This window comes from Alexandromys fortis, unplaced genomic scaffold, assembly GCF_014885135.2.
Source record: "Alexandromys fortis isolate MF-2015 unplaced genomic scaffold, M_Fortis_MF-2015_v1.1 scaffold_68, whole genome shotgun sequence".
NCBI classification, from domain to species: domain Eukaryota; kingdom Metazoa; phylum Chordata; class Mammalia; order Rodentia; family Cricetidae; genus Alexandromys; species Alexandromys fortis.
In genome coordinates, this window is record NW_026067948.1 from 6,527,783 (window position 1) to 6,549,332 (window position 21,550).

A 21,550-nucleotide genomic window follows, 5' to 3' on the forward strand; every position below is an offset into this window, starting at 1 on the left:
GAAAAAAACCGAACATAGGCAGTGTGGGAATTTAATACAAATGCAATTTTTATAAAAAATATAAAATGTGAAAACAAAGTAATGTGAAAATTAAGTCATTTAATATAGAAATACCTTATACATGTTATGAAAGATATGGTGATTTTCGATGCACCCCTATTTTCATTTTTAAAAGATTAGTGGTTTGGAGGCATGGTGGTGGATATTAGGGGATTATTTGGAAAATAAAGTTTTTATGTAAAGCTAAAATTGTACATTCTAATACAACGTAAATGATTGAGTAGTTGTGAAGATTTTGATACTGCATGCTTAAACAAAACATCTGAAATCTATTCTTGCTATATAAATTATTTTCAAAATTACTAAGGAGGCAGTTGTAATAGCTTAAATGTGTGTTTAACATGTGCCCCGTGCCTCCTTTTCCTTCATGTACAGGGCGTATGGAGCCTCACAGATTGCTAATTGTGAAGTTTTTTTGTTTGTTTGTTTGTTTTTAATGAAATTCAATGCCTAAAACATGCTATCTTTTTTCTCTATTCATTGCTAGGCTGAGTAATGAACAGAGATTTAAAGATGGGAACAAAAATTATTTTTGGATACTGGATAGTCATTCATCTTTTGAAAACCACTACCCTCCCTTTTACATCCACCAATAGCATTTTGTGGAATCTTCTTCCTGCTCCCAGATTTATTCCCTTCTCGGCCACTTCTCTCTGAGTCCCTCTTACAGACCCTGATCACAAGCACTCTTCTGGAATTCTCCTCCCTGTGAGCTGACCTGATCATTTGGATACTCTTAAATTTCCCACGATGCCGGCCACTGTAGTGACATTTTACTTGTATTTTAATAAGCTAAGCTTGCCTGCAGATCAGAGTACAAAGCTAAGCCACTGGAGGCCAGGAAGTGACGGTACACACCTTTAATCCCAGGACTCAGGATCCAGAGGCAAAAGGATCTCTGTGAGGTCAAGGCCACCCTGGACTATACAATTTTGACCCAGAAACAGATTCAGGTGGTGGTGGCTCACACCTTTAATCCTAGTGTTTGGGGGGGGGTGGTCACTAGGATTAAACCCATCACTAGGGAGATGGAGACAGGGGTGGTATGACTGGGCAGAGAGAGGAATATAAAGGGGAAGAGACAGGAACTAACTGGAGTGTGGAGTCTGATGAATAACAGAGACAGGATCTCGCCCTTTCAGCCTGAAGATTTGGTAGAGGTAGAAGGTCTCTCTCTGCTTTTCTCTTCTGATCTTCAGGTTTAACCCCAATGTCTGTCTCTGGGTTTCTATTATTCATGCTATAAGTCACTGCCTTTGCCTTTTAATGAAAAACAAGGCTAGCAGAGATTTGGGGTTCTTTAATAATTTTACTCTACAGGTCATTGATTATAATGTAACAAATTTAGGACTACCAAAATTTAATTTAAAAATGGAAATTGCGTCTAAATGAAAAGATGTGTTTGTAGAAGATGAAGAGTCAAGAGACTGTGAGTGAGCCCACTTCTCTCTGATCTTGTTGTATTCTGACACCTCACAATCTCTGCATTTTGTTGTCCTAATCTTATTTTTCAAAGCACTTCATGGTCAGCTGGGTTTTTAAGTTTTCAGGTGGCACCTTATGGTGCTTGAACACAGTTCTATACACCAATGGCCCTGAGAGCCTTAAGACAGCATGGTTTCCAAAGGTTCCTTGCAGTCTGGTTGATAAAGCTTATAGCCATATGCTGTATGCGCTTCCTCTAAGACACCCAATGTCCTGAATATCTGTCCCAGGAGAAGTGTCACTGGAGATATAAAAGAATAGACTTGCCATTGGAACAAGTCAGCTATTTTACAGCAATGATGGCACCACCCAGTTCAAGATGGATGCTGTGATTGAAGTGTGAGACACGCGTGGAAAAGGTACCTTGAGATTTTTAGGTTCATAGTCACATTCCACCAATTTAATAATTTTGATAAAACAATTCTTTAAGGTTGAGTCATTTCAGGGCTTAAAGAAAAATAGAAAATTTTCAAAATGCGTAACTGCCCAGCCCCTAGTTCCCCTACGAGTTTGGAAATTGCTGTTATTATGTCAGAATGGTTCATGATTCTTTGAGACTATAAGCCATGTATGCTGAAGTCCTGGAAACGTTTGCAGGGCTGGCTTTCTGGCTCTATTTTCAGATTTTTGTTTAGGTTTAAAGTACTGAGGTCATGATGAGCAATTCATAAAATTTGTACCCTGCTGTAGAAGCTCAAAAGTCCATTTCGATTAAGTTTTCAGATCAGAATCACAGAAGACACATTTTACATGAAGTTTTAAAATATTTCAGATCATCTGCTTTTCTATTTCACTAACAAAAAAAATCACCACCTCGAACTCAACTGACGAAGTCATCAAAAATATATTCATATATTCTCATCTTTAAAGGCTGTGTCTTCCGCGGAGATCAAGGTGCTCTGTGCCCGTCTACATTACCGTTGATGCAGTGACTATTCCCCAAGTGTCATTACTAACTACTTCCAAGAGAGAGCAGCAGTGAATTGCAGTACTGCCATGGCTGAAGAGTTTTACGCAAAAGTACTGATTTCCATTTTCAACTTTGTAACCTTTCAACCTATTGACCACGAATAGTGCTCTGACTCCGTGTGACACATATAAATGTTTAAAGTCTAAAGGGTAATTATCTCTATTCATAGCTAAAACTGTGCCTTGATTTACAATAGAAACCATATGTTCACTCAAAACACTTTCAATCGGTTAAATAACACCCAGATTAACCCTGAGTTAGTTTGCTGGTTAAAATAACAGCAGCATCTTCTTCCAATTCAGTAGTTCATTTATCATTTCTGATTGAGGTACCAGGCCCAAACTTTCAAGATTTAAAAGCTTAAGCTGAAAAAAGAAAAAAAGAAACAAGAAAAAAAAAGCTTACAGATGCTTAAATCATCTTTTTGCTGACCATATCACAGCCTTATCTGTTCAGGTACTTACAGAAGCTTTGGGAGCCGTCATTGAAGACTATATTCACTTTTGTATAATAGTTAACACCCCCAAATAGCTTCTTCCTTAAGTCCTGAAATCATTAACTTTTTCATGTTTCTTAGCACTGTGTATGTGAAGGGTAATTCAGAATAATTTTGGAATTTTTAAAAAATGCAAATTAAGTTGGAGGAGGAAGCAGAACTCTGTCAAGACATGGACATCTTGCTTTCCCTGTGGACGAGGGATGCTGTCTGTGCCAGAACTGAACTAGTATAGCTTTCAAACAGTCAGGCTTTCTATGGTCTTAACCTCCTTACAATAATATATTATTCTGAAACTTTGAAAGCACAATAGCAGAAAATTACAAGGAGAGAGCAAAGTCGTGTATGATGGAAATAATAATGTAAATCCAGGGGTGGGAGTGAAGGAAAGGACAGGGCAAAAGAAGACCAGGAAAAAAAAAAGAGGAAAAAAGATGCAGAAAATAACTTTCCAGAGACTGAATGCCAGCCCACCCTGCCCTGCTTTTTCGGGGCACAGACACTTGTTCATCCAGAGAGGGCAACATGTCCAGATAATGTAAAGGGAAGGGTCTTACTCAGAAGGAGTCTTTGAGTCTCAAAAAGTCCTGTTGTTTTGGACATATTCTCTGTCTTTCACACTAAAAGGAGAGCATCACCGTAATACAGACAGGACCAGGAGATCTGTGCTGCTTGGTGATACATTATTACTTCTATGAGCCTGTAAGATCACCTGGGATTATCATTCCTCTGTGTAAACAGCAACTGGGAATCATGGGAAGTGGGGATAAACATGTTCTCCATGGATATGAATGAGTTTTTACCTCCAGAGGAGACTCTGATGGAGTGTGCACTCCCTTGCAATAAGAGAAGGGTACCCTTCTTGCTGTAGAAGTCAGAGGCCTCATTTGTTAGAGAGTGGCCTCTCCTTTACCTTGAAACAAAGTGCATTTGGGGATGTTACCATTCTGCATCCATCACTGGCTAAGACTATTTAGAAGAAAGCAGAGCCATTCACCCTTAGCAAAGCTGGCTTTCACCCAATTTATGCCTGCTTTGCGATTTTTCATATATTCGCCTTCTCCACCTTCAGCATTATTATGTATCATTTACCATAAAGATGGGACTTACTAATAAATCTCCTCTACAGGGTGCTATAAAGAAATCTGTAAGCTCTATCATATTTAATATCTTAGCAGCTGCATAGCCTTCCTTTTGTCATTGTGCAGATTATTTTAGGAACCATTTGCCTGAACTCCAGTGTTATTTATCAACAAGCCTCTGAGTATGTGAACAGGAAGGAAAAAAAAAATTCTTAGCACCTACTTTGGAGGAATGCGAGGCTCTTGTCTCAGTTCCAGATATTAAAAGTTAGCACCAAGGCAACATGGCTTTAAAGCTCCCTACACCCACAGTAAGTTCCTGGCAGTTCCTGCTAAAGCCCTAGGATCCAGAGGTGGCAAAAGCGTTTATGTAGCATTATCGGCTCAAAGTGACAAAAGGCCCATAGCAGTGCCAGGGTGCGGTTTTCATTAAATTTTCCAGCCAGTGAGTCAGCACTTGGATGGGGAAAGGGACACATGGTTAATGTTCATGTGTGAAAGGCTGAGGCTCTGCAGATCTGATAGATTCTCAAGACAATGTCTGCATCAGGGGAAGGCAGGAAGGAAGGCAAACGGAACAGGGGGCATTCGTGTTTCTGGAAACGTCAAAGCAATCAAAATAGCTGGAGAGCAGACACGGAGAGATTTATCAAAATTTACAGCTCGATCCGGTTTGTCTAATGAGAGAAATCAAAGTATCTCAGCAGTAGAGTGAGTGATTTCGTTGAGAATGATGTCCTCTCAAACATGGCAAAATAAGTCCCAATCTCCATCGTCCTCTGGCATGTTGTTGCTGATACCAAATGGTCCCTCATAGAATCATTGGTTGAGAAACAAGGTACTTAAGGGTATCATTCCCTTAGCTATACCTTTCTGAGAATCAAAAAAACTTAATTATGATTCTCTTTACTGTCTTTTTTCTTATAGTCTATGGTCCTATAACTATAAATTTAACACAGATACTAAAGTATATCTGACGAGAATTGTCATTTCAAAGTAAACATTATTTAAATGTAAATACATGTAGTTATTTAAAATTTATATGCTGTGAGCCTTATATGTGGACTATTTTTTCCTCAGCATCCCAGGATAACTCCTCATTAGTGTAATGGAATCTCAGAACTTTGATTATCTGATGATTGCTTTCTGGACTTTTCTTGAGTTCATTCCTTGGTCTTTTGTGTCTGGGGTCTTAGTCTTTGCAATAGAAATGCTTAATGCCAACATTAAAATCAGTGAAGTAGCCATTTTCCTTTTCAATAATCTCAGGAAAAGTGCTGCCTGCCTGCTTTCTTTGTCAAATGGGGAGCTGGTTTTTGTCTCCAATTTTGAATTGAGGACTTTTCTCTCCAGCCAACTCTTGTTTGTGTTCTTTCTCCCGTGAAGAGGAGAGAAAGCCATGATCTGATCCCCATGGTGGAAGAAACACTTCCTTGCTGGAGACAAATGAAAACAGATCTCCCATGGAGGGGTCCTTGTCAGTTCCTATGCAGCAACATTAAGCACGCTCCTGAGGAAAGGAGCCTGGGATATTAATGCTTAACCACTTCTTACCCTAAATCCTGTGGGGCACACAGCCGGAGCAGGGAACACAGTGAGGGAGAGAGGTGGTGACAGCCAAGAGACTGTGCAGGAACTTGAAGAACTGTTTGCTTTCCTTGGCTCCATGTGCTCTGTATTTACTGAACAAATACTTTTTGTATGTAATGATTCACTTTTGCAGAGAATTAAAGATGAATTCTTCATAAAACTTACGTTTATAGAGCTAAGAATCTAAAATGGGAGGGGAACCCTGATGTACTAGTAACTTTTTATTGAATGGAGAACTACAAAGTCGTTATTAAAGATACAGTTGGTGCCCACTGGGGCAGAGGCTCATAAGCAAAGGCTTCCCAGAAGATGATGTTTTTCATGAGGTCTCCGCAGGAAAGAATTTGAGGATACAGTGAAAGCGGTTTGAGACAGAAGCTGGTCTAGTGTTAAGGTGGTGAAGCTTGTTGAGTAATGTAAGGTCCATTTGCTTAGTGTGCTATTATACTCAAAGAATGGTGGAAGTCAGGTGGGGACAGGTAATTCTGAGTGAATTCATAAGGATTTGAATACCTGGGGGTAAGCCTGTAAGCTTTGTGTTCTTGTACAAGGTTTTCTTAACCTTGGGTTGCATCTACTGTAATCTACTAACATGTTTCTTAAAAATTATATTTCTATTCAAAGGCTTTGAACAAGATATCCTAATTATCCAGTTAGTAGCATTGGTATTCCGTAGTCTTAGTTTTCATAATAAAAGTGATTATGTCTTTTTAGGATTAATAGCTACTGATCTAAGGAGTGTGAATAGACCTATTATTTCATGCAACAGACAGCGAGTGCCTCTGAGAGAACAAGTGTGTGCTAGAGCTGTAACATGGAACAAGTGCATGAGCACACATCGGAGAATTGTTCTGGAGACAGAGGCAAGTGAGTGAGCACACATCGAAGACTTGGCTAGAGATGGGGACAAGTGACAAAAGCAAAAAATGCAGGAATTAATAATAAAAAATTGTTGTTAATCAGGACTGGTTGTAATAATCAATTAAGCCTTTTCAGTTTTATTGTCATAATTACACTAGTGACCAGTGTGGAAATTCATGAACTGAGTTAAACACAACACTTCAAGTTGCAGATAGTAAACACTGAAGAACTTTAAAGAAAAGGGAGACTGGAGATTTCATAGTGAGCTGACGAAGCACTTTGGAGAGTCATGATTTAAGGTGACATATAAACAGGTTTTTCAAAAGAAACACTTGTTGGTTTCTTCTCTCAGTGGGGACAAACACACAATCTTTTGTTGTGATCTTTATTTCTCTTATTAAACTGTTAGAAAATTGTGTTTCTATAAAAGTAGGTACCATTAAGTAATATGATAGTAAGCATTATAGACCTTTGTTCCAGAGTCAGTAATGTATATACATGTGGGTATGTATGTGTGTATATGTGAATTTGTCTTGTGTGCATGTATGCACATGAGTTTATGTGCATGTGTACATATACATTTGTGTAATATGCATATGTATGTGTGTGCCAGCATGTGTGAGAATGCATGTGAACATATATTGTGTCTATATGTGCATATGTCTATATATCATTTTAACTTTTGATGAAGATCTTGACAAAACAGAGTCAAAGCCCAGTGAAAGCCTTAGCAGGTCAACAGCACTCTGCTTCAAGGATACCACTCTCTCCTGACCTACTGTGGGAAGACACATGATTGATTTCTCTGCTGAGTAGCCAGCTACAGACCCTTTGTGTTATCATCTATAGGATCACCCATCACCTTAAGGAGTTAAAACACCACACCACAGCACCGACCAATTCCTAGCACCCCTAGAAGTCTGCTACGCTCATGTACATTCAAATCTGAAATGGTTTTGTAAACTAGAAAATTTAATTCATTAGCCTGGATGAAAATTTAATGAACGCAGTCTTCTGGGTGTGGAAAAACGTATTTGGACCCAAAACATTTTGAGATCATAAAATACCTGCTTGAAAAATTTCAGTATCATGTCGAATTTTCAGTGGAACAGCAATCTGGTTGGCTCCTTGGGATAAGCTGGTAACCAAACCTCCTAAGTAATAAAATGAATTGGCATGCTGGATGGAGTTACTTAATGCTATTCATTCTAACACCTGAGTATGTCTGCCAAAGACAACAATCTTACATTTAATGGAATTGATTTTTAAGCTGTTGTGTCTGTCAGGAATTAGCCAAACGAGTTTATGGCTTTTTGAAGTTGCATCTGGCACATGATGTAAAACCATGTCCACTCTAAGAGGATGGCTTCCTTCCTTTTGGCTGGCAAGGGACTTGTTCCAACGCATCTAGAAATGGAATCCCATAATTTTAATAAGAGAAAGGGAAGAGGGACGATAGCATACTCGAGAAATCGTTGTTAAGAATAAGGATGTGATCACTCCAGACACTCTTTCCTCACGTGTGCTTTGTACTATGGTACTGTAGTACAGAAATTGAAGAAGCATAAATAATCACGGTTCTATGCTGAGATCAATATTTTGACCTTAAGGAAATTCTTGCCTGGTTCCTGCCTGCTTCACAAGTTTATATTCCCACAAAGACAGAAGCCCTGCCGACACTACTGCTGTTCTAGGCTCCTAAGGTCCTGGCACAGCAGCCCCTGCTTAGGCCTCTGATGAGCACCTGTGAGACAATATACAGAGAACTCACTGAAGGTTCTAGGAAGTCTCACCATTGTTAACTTACGAAGACGAGAGAAGAGAATGATATGTAGCAATGGAGTGTGGAAGTTCTCCTGTAATACAGTGGCTGAAAACTAATCAGTCTTCCCTCAAGGTAAGGCAGCATTTAGAAGGAATAGTTTAAAGGAAAAAAAAAAAAAACGCACCAACCTATAATTCTTTCTGTATGTGAGGATAAAGCAAGACTCCCGTGTTGGAGGGTGGTACTGACCTGCTATGGTCTGGATGTCTGCCTTCTTCAAATTTACATGTTGAAACCTCGGCTCTGCAGAAGGAGGGTTTTCAGGATACAATGTCATAAAGACTCTACCCTCATGAATGGTGGATCCTGCTGCCTCATTTTCCTGTGAAGGGATGAGAACTGTCACCTTTAAAGCAGGGAGGAGCCCTCACCAGGTGTCCTACCTGCCTCCAGCAGCGAGGGAGACTAAGATATTTTGGTAGAGCCGTCCAAGTGATCTAAGAGAAATATAGTTTGAAATTTTTCTGAGGAAAGTAGACATGAAGAATTAATTAGAGCAAATAGTCAGGAAGCACTGGAGCCTTCTGCTCCTCACACAGTCTGTAGCATTTGGCACTTACCGCTCTCACGCTGCCGTGTGTTAGCTTAAACTGGCTGACCAAATGTTTCTCAGCAGACAGAGTTTTCATAAGGAGGAGAAAATAAACCTGAGTTCTATGTAATAGGTCAAATGTCACACAGGGAAAAATAATATTTTCCTTGGTTATTAATAATAACTGAGATTTAGATTTTTCTCTCATGTAATCACGTCATGCAGCACCATGCTAAAACATACACATGTTGTTTGTCTTTTGTGGCCTCAAAACTTTCCATTGAAATTTAATAATAATCTTAGAGTTAAATCTTGTAGGTAGTTGTATCTAAAAAACTGTTACTTCTTCCGAATTGCAGCTGGAATATTATTTTCTTACACTGATAGTTCTGTTCAATTTCTGAGCATTTATTAAGGTTAATCAATCCCCTTTAGCCAAGGAAAACTTTCTTTCTTTACTTTGGGGTAGTGAATTAAAAGGGAAAAATATCCCTGGCCAGAGCACAGTAGGACTATCCAACCTTGTGATTTATAACTCCCAGGAGACCTGGATGTTTGTCTTCATATACTGATGCTAATATTGTGGAACTGAGAAGGACTAATAGGGAAATGGTCACTTTTAAAAAGAAGATGGGTGGTAATTTCTTCTCATTAAGTAAAGCTGGTTTGTTAATGAGAGAACACTGGAAATGCCCACTCCCTATTCCCTATCCTTCTACCTGTTAATTGGTTGCCATTTAATAAAATGAGTTTGTAATTATAAATGGATTTGGTTCAATCCTGTTTCCTTATTCTTTGATTAACCTTATTAACCTATAGAATAAGCCATTCTGAAGCAGTCTTTTAATTGAAGGTTTTTTATCAAGAAGAACTTGGTAGAATTGACATCCTTGGTAATTAGGTTATATTCAACTTTATTAAAAATTAATAAAATATATTAATCTATAAAGTTACCTGGTAACATTACAAGTTTATTCAGACCTTGAAGGAAAAAGGAAACAACATCGGTCATGTTAAGAAGACATCTATTGGAATAGCTGAGGAGCCTATCATGAATAGTTCAACAAATACAAGTCATTGGTTTCCTGTGATGGCTATTCTCATTTTCAACTTCATGTGATCTAGAATAAACCGAGAAATGGGATTCTGGGCATATCTGTGAGAAGTTATCTTGATTTACTGAGATACAATACGCTTCCATTATGTCTTGGATGATACTGGTAGGGAGGAAAATGTGAATGAATTACAATTGCTCTCTGCTTCCTGTCTGTAGCTGTCATGTGACCAGCTGCCTCAGGTTCCTGCGGCCATGCTTCCCTGGCACTGTAGATTTTATTCTAGAATTGTGTGTCAGACTAAGCCCTTCTCCTTTAAGCTGCTTTTGTCTGAGTGTTTTCACAAAACATAAAAAAAAAGAGAAATAAGACAATGGCATTTCACATAACCAGAGTCAAGATTTGAAATTTCTCCCAGTGCTCAGTCAGGACGTGATGGAATATAAACTTAAGAACCGTTTAATGAGCCAAGCAATTTGTAATAACTGATCTAACCATTTTACAGAAATTTACAGCTTAATTTTAGTGCTATGGAGTTAGGTACTAAAGTGCCTGCAGGTAAGAGTGGGAATTGGAGCATCTGTTGTACTTCAGAGCTTGGAATGACTTGTTTCTCTGATGATGTGTTTGATGTGCTTAAATTGTAAGCATGAATAGTTTTCTTCAGACTGTCACCCAGTAAGGTGTGTGAAGGTTGAGAATGGGTAGCAGCCTATGGATGATTAAAATAGGTATGGGGTTGAAAAGGACAGTAAGGCTTACGTTCAGTAAAAAACAAGTTTTGGATGAATCAAATCTTAAAAATTTCCTCTTAAGAGAAATTGGATGAACTATGTAGTCTTTCGTCTCTCTTAAACTTACCAGCAGCTAAGCATTTCTCTCTAGCTTCAAATGATTTTTCTATGCTTTGTTTTATATTGATGAAATTCTGAAAACCTGTATTTCAGTTTTGACACCAGGGTATCTCTTACACTTTAGCAAGTTGCTGGAGGAGACATTAAGGCTTGAGAAAAGATATGGTTCTTTGGCTCACTGGGTTTGCCCGTTTCCAATTCATGGTCTTGCTGTCATCCTGGGTTGGATGGAAATCCTTGTGCCCACTAATCGAAGTAGTCCTGAAGCTCCTCAGTGACATTTCTAGCTACCTGAGTTAGTGGCAAAAATGAGAGGCTCGTTTTGAAGGCCCTGATATCAAAGACTTAAACAGGATTTATGATTAGTGGTTGGTGCCCTACTCAGTAGCACTGTGGACACAGAAACTTCCCAGAGTTGGGGTGGTAAATGTGGCTCTCTTGTACGTCCACCATGAACCTAGGCTCTCAGAACCAAGGAATGGGGTTGAGCCAGTAACTAAAGCTTCTTCTTAGGTCCTAGTAATATCACTTAGCATTATAAAGATGCATGTGGTCAGAGAAAGAGAGATAAGCTGTAAAGACAGATTCAGAAAAAAAATCTCTAAATTGGTTACAATATGTTTAAAATATATGTACTCTTGGAAAGAAAAGGAAAAAAGGTAAGGAAAGTCTTGAAAGAAAGAAATAGACCTACAGAATATGGCATTTAGTATCTTTAATAACATAGGTTTTTTTTTTTTTTGTGACAATAAGGCATGTCTGTCCTGGCAGCACCAATTTTACTTCGGAGATGATATTGAAGAAACTCTATATGAAGTTTGTTTTCTTTATGGCAAAAGTCAGCAATATGGACAAAGAAACTAACTTTGCCTCAATTTTTTACAGTTACTGTCAAAACAGATCATCAGATCACAAGAAATATGCGTAACTTTGCCAAGACAAGGTAGGACAGTTTTAAAAATTCTCTGTTTCACACAAATGTTGGTCAGACATGGTAGCCCTGTAGGCCAAAGTTGGATGCCCCAACATTGCAGAAAAACTTTGGGTGACTTTCCAGGCAGCTTGAGGTCCCTGTCATAGGTAATATTTTATTCTTCTGTGTTCTTTGATGGATTTGAAAACTAGATAGTTATAGTTTTATTCAGTTATGATAAAAGATAAATTAGATACAAAAATTTGGACTCACAAAGATAAGATAAATAATAGAGTATTTTCTCTAATACAAATAGACTGAATATTATAACTGTAATTCTTACCAGAAAACTGTTTTTGTTATATATAATCTAACTACATTTTCAATTAGACAAAAGGGGGAAATGCTGTGACAAAATCCTGTTGTACACTGTAAAAATTTGTTATTTTATTTGGTTTAATGAAATGCTGACCATGCCAATAAAGGTACTGCCATGTGGAAGGTCATAAATAAGGAATATGGATTAACTTTAAAATGTAACAATTGCATTTTTAACAATAACAAGCCTGAGCTATTGGCCAAGCATTTTGTAATTAATATAGGCTTCTGGGATATTTGGACCAAACAGTTGGGACAGAAAAGCTCCACCTCTTCCTACAGCTTAGAGCTTACATCTTACTCACAGGTACCAGGCAGAGAAAGATGGAAGATGGGGAAAAGAGTGAGAGAGGGAGGGAGGACGAGAGAGAGATGAAATTGACAGAGAATAAACTTTGAAACCTCACAACCTGTGACACACGTCTTTGAACAAAGCCAAACTTCCCTATTCTTCCTAGAGTTCCACTAACTGTAGATGAAGCACTCAAATATCTCTGGAGGCTATTATAATTGAAAGCACTAACCCCTTCTTTGAGATTTTTCTCTCTTTTTTTTTATTTTGACAATTACTTAGTTTAGGTAATGAAACTAGGTTGTATTAAGTTGACAATAAAATGTTACCATCTTATGTAATGTTACCAGCTTATGCTTAAAGAACTGGAAATAAAACCCAGTTCCTGAAATGTCTACTTGACTAGTAGTTTAGCTTTAATTTTTCCAGTTCTGTTTCAGAAAATTCACATTTTAAATGTATTTTTCTTATCAACGTAAGTGGTGTTATTTCCATCCTGTTGGTAGAACATAGTGCTTAGAGATACATAGTCTGATAATCACAGTGGCTTTCCTCTAGATGTTTCCGTGTGCTCATTTAAGAATGAAAACTGAAGAACCCTACAGGTAACGTAATGTGAAAGAAGAAAAATAAATAATATCTTCAAATACCTACTAAATTCCAAAGATACAAATGTATAGATTAAAATGTAATTCTAAAATCAAATGTATATTCATTGTTGAATATGTGTGCTATTATGCATGGACAAGATCACCTTTCTATTAAGAGACTGGTTTGTAACTATCTTTTATAAATTTATAATCAAAGATTAGAATTTCACTTTATCTAGGTTCAAAGTTTATGCTTAAGCATCTAATGACTAAAACTATCAGTACTTATATTCTACTAAATTATTATTTTCTGGTAGTATAGTTTGTGTGTATGTGTGTATATGCCTGTATATGTGTGTGCATGAGTTATGTATGTCTACATGTAGTGGAGATTGGGAAGTATTAACTGAGCTATAAAAATGTTGTATATTTTCCTCTAGTAGAGGGAACACATTTATTCTGATCCATTCTTAAATGTGATTCGAAGACAGTTACATTTTATAGCTTCATAAAGCTGTGAAATACTGTCCTATCCCAGATGGGAATGACGTTTATAGCCATGGCCTCATTAGCACCTTCCCAGTTGAGTTCACATTCCAAAAGCAGTGAGAAATTTTCCTGAAAAGCAAGAAAAAGATAGATTCAGATAATAAAAATGAGCATATTCAGATAAGGAAAAGCACTTATTGATGTTATTAAATCTTCTGCCATCAAGGGGGAGATTTCCTGAGGCTCTAAGTGCCAGTCAAGAGGTAACATTGATTTTCTGCTAGCTCTCATAGGTTACCACTGCACACACAGCCAATATCATCAATATGATGTTTTGAACTGTAAATAAGTAGGAACAAAATCATTGTACATTTCCTATGATTTTTCCACTCCATCTTAAGTGATGTTGAGATGCCAAAGTTTTTTTTGAAAGCAATAAGTCTTACTGCAGAAAGAGAAATATATATATATATATATATATATATATATATCCCTTCTGTCATTTGTGGATCATGTATTGCTAAGGATTATGAAATGTCTTTTAGACTTGTCCTTTTAAACCTGGGGGAGAAAACCAATGTAACTAAATGTAGCTCAAATGAAAGAAAACAGGCAGAGCAGGTTTGGTATAAATGAATACAAACATCTCATTGCACGTACCATTTGCACCATTTGGGAGCCAGCAAGCTGGAAGTGGAGAAAGGCTATAAATGCTCAAGGTCTGTTCTTCATGCCGTATTTCCTCCAGTAAGGAACATATGCTCAAACTGTATTACCAGCTGGGGGCCAAGGGTTCAAATACCAGATCCTAGGGGAGACATTTCATATTAAAGCCACCACAGTAGGTTCGGCAGAACTAGTTTATAACTGTAGTTTTCCTGTTTGTAACATGGAAAGGTGGGTTGAATTGAGTCTCATGACTGCATCAAGACATACAATTTAAGAACAAATGTTTCAATCAGGTACTGGACTGAAGGCTCCATGATGAAAATTAGGGTCATTACCAACCTGATTACAGGGGAAGGCCAGTTCAGGCACCCTCTCCACTATTTCTAGGGATCTTAGCTGGCCTTGTGGATTCTTGGGAGTTTCTTCGGAAACAGGTTTCTTCCTAATCTCATATTGCCCCCCCTCTATCAAGATATCTCTTTGATTACTCTCCCCTCCTTCCTACCCCCAACTTGACCATCCTGATTAAGGTATTTGGTATCTTGTCTTAAGTAAGATGCACAGTATCACTGGAGTGTCCAGATTATATTCATCTTGAATGTAAGAAAAGAAGGTATCTTTGAGATATATTATTTGAATTAAGGATAAAGCCTGTTTAAATTTCCAAAATTTTTGCCTTTTCATTCCATGTTCTGTAGGGAAAATGGCAGGAGATTAATTCAAGGGACAGTTCTGAAAAAAAGAAGGCACTGGGGGTGGTCACAGTGATATTTCTGTTCAAATGTTGAACCTGTGTCCCCAGTGTATGTCGAGGTAAGGAAGAGAGTTAGGTATGCCCGTAGGAATGCTTCTTGAATGAACATAATGATGTGAGTTCTTTTCAGTCTAAATCCCCAAGCAAATCCGTAAATTACCAGGTCTACTTGACCTCAACTTTGTTTTTATTCAAACGTTCCACATTTCCCTGAAGCTATTTATTAACTTTTATTATCTTTTAACATATAAAACTTATTCTCATATCAATGAAAATAATTATTTGCTAGTTGTAAAGATAGTACATACAGTTATCAAAACAAAAATCTAAAAGGATCAAAGTCACTAAGCTACATACATATTATTCTTTCTACATGCACATATTTGTTTATTCATACATATGTATATGTGTCTTATGAATACATACATGCATGCATGATTTTGTAGTATGCATATAGAATGTCTCTCACAAGCATAGGTATTTGAATACTTGGTCCCCAGGTTGTGATACTATTTGACAGTGTGTGGAATATTTAGGAGGTAGATAACACATAGATGAAACAGGTCACTAAAGATGGTTCTTGTGGCTTATAGTCAAGTGCTTCTTACCTAGTTCTCTCTGTTTCTATACTGACAAGATGTGAACAAGCAGTCAGCTTCTTCTGGGGCCACAGCCATGAAGCTCCTCCTCCCACCATTCCTTGCCAGGTATTACGAGTATCTCCTAGTTAACTTCATGTCTTCATGACAACTTTAACTGACTAAAATATTTTTTCAGCTGTAACTCACTTTATTTAAAAATATATCTTCCATGCTGTGTTTTGTGCTTTTCTAAAAATTCCAGATTATCATGTGGAATATCTATACATTATTAATGAAATATAATTATAAAACTGCATAGTTTGACTGTAGAAAATTCTTAGAAATTTTGTTGACCATTTAATGAACTGCTGTAAGTTGTGACTTGTTAACTACTAAAATATTAGATTTGCAATTAATCTGTGAATCTGTTTTTCTACATAAATAATGACTTTTTATTGATTTTATTGAGCTATACATTTTTCTCTGCTTCCCTCCCTTCTTCTCCCCTCCCCTTCAACTTTCTCCCATGGTCCCCATGCTCTCAATTTCCTCAGGATACCTTGTCTTTTTCTACTTCCCATGTAGATCCATGTATGTCTTTCTTAGGGTCCTCATTGTTGTCTAGGTTCTCTAGGATTATGAATTGTAGCCTATTTTTCTTTGCTTTATGTCTAAAAGCTACTTATGAATGTATACATATGATATTTTGCTTTCTGGGTCTGGGTTACATCACTCAATATGATGTTTTCTAGATCTATCCTTTTGCCTGCAAATTTTCAAGATGCCATCATTTTTTTTCTGCTGTGTAGTACTGCATTGTGTAAATGTACCACATTTTCCTTATCCATTGTTCAGTTGAGGGGTATTTAGGTTGTTTCCAGGTTCTGGCTATGATAAGCAATAATGCTATAAATATAGTTGAGCATATGTTTTTGTAATATGATTGAGCATCCTTTGGGTATATATACCTTTTTTTTCTTTTTTCTTTCTTTCTTTCTTTCTTTTGTTCTTGCTAGGACCTCAAGAACTATATTGAATAGATATGGAGACAGCCTTAATATGCATAGGAATGTTCCTTGTATCCCTCCAAGATTGTTATCATGAAAGGATGTTCTATTTTGTCAGAGGCTTTTTCAACATCTAATGAGATGATCATGTGGTTTTTATTTTTCAATTTGTTTATATGGTAGATTACATTGTCATATTTTCATATGTTGAACCATCCATGCATCTCCAGAATAAAGCTGGCTTGATCACGGTGGATGATAGTTATAATGTGTTCTTGGAATCGATTTTCCAGTATTTTATTGAGTATTTTTGCATCAATGTTCATGAGTGATATTGGCCTATAATTCTTTTTCTTAGTAATGTTCTTTATGTGTTTTGTGTATCAGAGTTATTGTAGATAACTCATAAAAAGAATTTAGCAATGTTTCTTCTGTTTCTACTGTGTGTAACAATTTGAGGAATACTCAGAGATTAACAGTACTAGCTATTCTTCCAGATGCCCTGAGTTCAATTCCTAGCAACCACATGGTAGCTCATAAGCAATGATATTATTCTCAGCAAATTAAAACTTTTTCTTCTACTTTTTATCTTTTTATATTTTGTTTTGTGTCATGAGGTATTGAACCTCAGGCCTTATGCATAGTTTCCTTACTTATTTTAATAATACTGAACATTAGATTCTTCAGTTTAATATAATTAAAATTACATAAACATATTTTATAGAAATGTTTTATTTGGTTTTAAAATGTTTCAAAATGTCTCAGTGCTGATAATAATGTTTGTGCCTGTTTCTTTACACCTATCTTTATTTCTACTGTTAAGAGAATGTCTTTCCAATGCTAATTTGATCACAGTTTATTGTTAGTAAATATTCATTAGGTGGACATTATTTCTATATCTTCTGAGCTGGCAGTCAGTCTTCATTTATCAAAATAATAAGCTGCACTTATCCATTTGATGAAAATACTTTGATCCTGAACATAGCACATTTGTGAGTGTGTTCATGTAGTACTTTATTAGATTTAGTAACTCAAGTTATTATTTATTTTGCTTTTAAAAGTATTTTGAGTCATCAGGATGACTTCAGTAGAACAACTTGCTATAGAATCATTATGACCTAAAATTGATCCATGGAATTCATAATAGAAGAAGAATTCTGGATTCTGAAAACTCAGCATGCACATGGTGGCAAAAATGTATGCTTGCCTTCAGAAATGCGCAGACCACAAACACACACAGACATCTTTATGAAATAAAAATATTTTAATTAAAAATATTTCACCAAGTTTTTAGTACCTATTGCTAAGTTATTTATTTTATTCCTAATTTTGTTTGGTTTGCCATTTTATATTAATAATCATAAGTTTACATCATAATTCAAAACACACAATTGAAGGAAGAATTATAGAGTCATCAAAAACTTTATAAAGTTATTTGGCTCAAGGACTGTCTCTAGAACTATATTCATCTGTAGAGTCTATATTATAACGAACATTTGTTTTGATCGCACTAATGATCCTCCAGATCCACCCTCTTAGATTGAAAGTCATCAATGTCTTTGTTTACCAGTCTTCTCATATCTTCCATCTATACACCCTTTTACTCCATCTAAAATATATGACTTCTATTTCTCTCATGTAGCTCTGCTTTGTCTTTTGTTAGCATCTTTATCACTCCCTCATTCTTTAAATGGAATCTTCATGACAAAATATTTTAGGTGACTTTTCTTTTCAGTAACTTAACAAAACATGTTCTTGTTTCATTTATTTTATTGTAATAAACACCATTTTGCTTCTCACTCTCTTTAAGTTCTCTATCATTTTGTTGCTATATAGTGTCAATATATTGGAATTAGATGTGGAATTCTCTTTTGTTCAGTCAGACATGGGGCTTTGATATTTGACAAATGGTTTATTTCAACAATTTTGATAAACCTTTATTTCTTTAAATGATACCCCTTTCGCCTTTCAATATAAATCCTTCCTTCAAAATTCCATGTGTTAGACAGACCTTTGTCACTGTTATGTAACCCCAGACATAGCCACTTGAACGCAAGAAAGCTTTCTGTTGCTGAAGGTTACTGTCCATGGTTGCCTTGCTCTTCTTGGTTTAGTGCACATCCTGGCTCAGAGGGTGTTGTGCAGGAGAGAATGGAGCAGAGCTGCTCACCTGATGGAGGGCGGGAAGCACAGAGACACAAAGGACTGGAAGCACAGCATATTGTTCAAAGTTTTATCCACAGTGATCTCAAACCATCAAAGATAGGCCTCTTCATCTTTCAAAATGTCTTTTGTTTCACGTGACTACTTCATATTATTTTGTGTTTCCATGTTTCATATTCACAGCACAATCAAAAAAATCACATTATCCCATAGTTTACATTGCCTTTATAAATATAACTCATTATATAGACTTGTTCCTAAGTGCTGGGGCTCAAACATTGTGTGAAAACAAGATCAATTCCCAACTCTGGACAGAGCTTGTTTTGTAGCAGTGCAAGGGACAACTGTAGTTACGTGACTTGCAAATACCATACCCTCTTTCAAATGACATCATCCACAACCACATGAGCTTGGTGTGACGGCTGGCTTGAGACATCTAGGAGGCCAACGGTTCCACATTGTTCTCACTGGTACATTCTTCCTCCTTTCCTAACTTTACCATTGTCCTCTTTTCCCTTATATGGAAGGACAATAACAGCTGGCATAGTTTTTGTGTGTGTGTGTGTGTGTGTGCCTACAGATTGGAAACAAAAATGAAGAAGTCTCAGGTTTTAATTAATTATCTAGCTCACTGACTTTCTATTAGGGCTTCTGAATATGAGTCAGCAAGTGGACTGTTGACTGCAACCATTAGTTCTAGTGGAGTATTATATTAATGCCATGCTCAGTCTTGTTGATCTAAGATAAGAAAGGAGAGGAGAGATCTCTCCTTTGTCTAAGGTTAAGATATCGAGGGCATGTTTGTTAAATTTTGGGCAGACTATTTCTCCTTATGCGAAATCACTTAACCTCTGCTTTGGTTTATCTAACTGTAAAGTGGGGTGTTGAAGGGGTTATACAATTAATATTTCTAAAGTACTCTTTAAATGAGAAGTGCTGGGTAGGTGTTAATTATCTTGTCATGCTATTATTAGTAGTAATTTCTGTAATACATTTGGAAAGAGACCATGATATTTTTTTCTTCTTGCAGCATAGATGATTATTTTTGCAAAACAGCACACATGTTAGTATAATATAAATTTCAAAGTTTATAAAACATCTCCTCTATGATTTACAGGGTAGTCACATTACGGTTTTACATTATGCTAAAAAATAAATTTAGACATATACGGAAGCATGTTGAACAGTGGTTGTGTGCCTCATGGGTGGTTGTGTGTATTGTGGCTCCCATTTTCACTGTTCCAGCTGAGAATGAGAGTCAGCGGCCGGACATTTCTACTGTGCAGTAAACAGGTCAGCTATACTCAGTCATTCTCACAGACTCTGATTTCTTCTTTCAATTCAAACACTCAGAGGCCTTTCAGAAAGTAAACGCCAACTGATTTTACTGGGTTGAGCTGGTGGGGAAGAAAAGATATGCAAAGGATGTACAAAAGAAAACTGAGCAAGTCTTGTTGACGTCCTCCACTTCAGGTCGCTGTACTAGTTATTCATCCCATTGTGGTGACCAGACAACTGATAAACAGAAACTTAAGAGGGAGCAAGTTTGTTTTGCCTTACAATTTAGGGATGGATAAAATCCATCATGGTGGGAAAGCCTGCTGACAAGGGATGTGTGGCAGGCAGGAGTGTTAGGTAGTTGACCACAAAACTACATCTGGAATTGGAAGCAGACAGTGAGCAGAACTGGAATCACGTTGTTGAACCTCAAGACCTGGCCATCTCTGTTTCTTCCACTCTTTCATCCTGACATTTGAGACCTTGTCTCACCCTTCCTTTGGGTCACACTTCATGTCATTGTCCTTCGTTATTTAACTCAGATTCTGTTTGTCCCCTTCTCTCTTTCTCTGGGAATCACAGCTATACCTTCATTTCCTGCTGACCCCTCCTCGCCTGAAGAGCTTAACTGACTCTCCACCTGAGGTCCTGTGATCAGAGATGATTAGACAGTAAGGTAAAAGTCTGAGAAGTAAAAGAACTAAGAACTGAACTGCAGGTCCATTTTCTATTTGCAAGCCCACATTACAGAGGTAGCCTACCTGATACAAGCATAGAAATTCCAGGTTTGTGTATATACTTCTAGTCTAACTTCACAGACATTTACTTACAGGGATATGGTATTATCATCAACAAATAAAATGGCGACTCTGCTAAAGAGAAAATAGAAGATGATGAAGACTATGACAACCCAAAAGAATAATTCTGTGGAAAAGGAGCATGCATTGCTTGTTTCAAGCTGAGTGCCCTGAAAATAAAAGGCCTTTAAATTTTCCGATCTTTCAAAAGAGGAGTAAAAATGCAGTGGGGTATGCCTCTTGTATATTGACAAAAACTGAATCAACAGTTTATAGCTGTAACTCTCTTTACAATGAAATTGTGATATTATGAAATTTTACAAAATTTCAAGCTCTGCAGGGTCAGTTAGAAATGAGGATAACCTGATTCAATGATAGATGTTTAAATTCAATTGTATGATTTTTTTCAACAGCCAAAACATTCAAGCACACAATTTAAAGATGTTACACAATAGCATTATATTTTATTGGCATTTTAAAAACCCAACAGTAGGGTACTATTTAAAGAGTATTAACATGATTATGTGGCATTCTAAATGATTTTCTCTCATAGTCTTTATTTAAGGGCAAGCCAAGAGGGTTAACTCTGAAAGCCATGGATATAGCCATTAGAGCAATAAAATCATCTGAAGGTTTGGGCTGTCAAATTAGTCATTAACGTCAATAAGAATTTCCGAGGCTTTTGTGAGACAGTACTGCAGAAAGCAAGGCAATGGGGAGAGAGGATTTTCTAAATTCCTTAAGCCCCATTAATATGAAGAGCCTGTTTTAACAGAGTCAAGCATGAGAAGGCAGTTCTAGTCTAAGAGAAGGAGAACACTGCAGATAT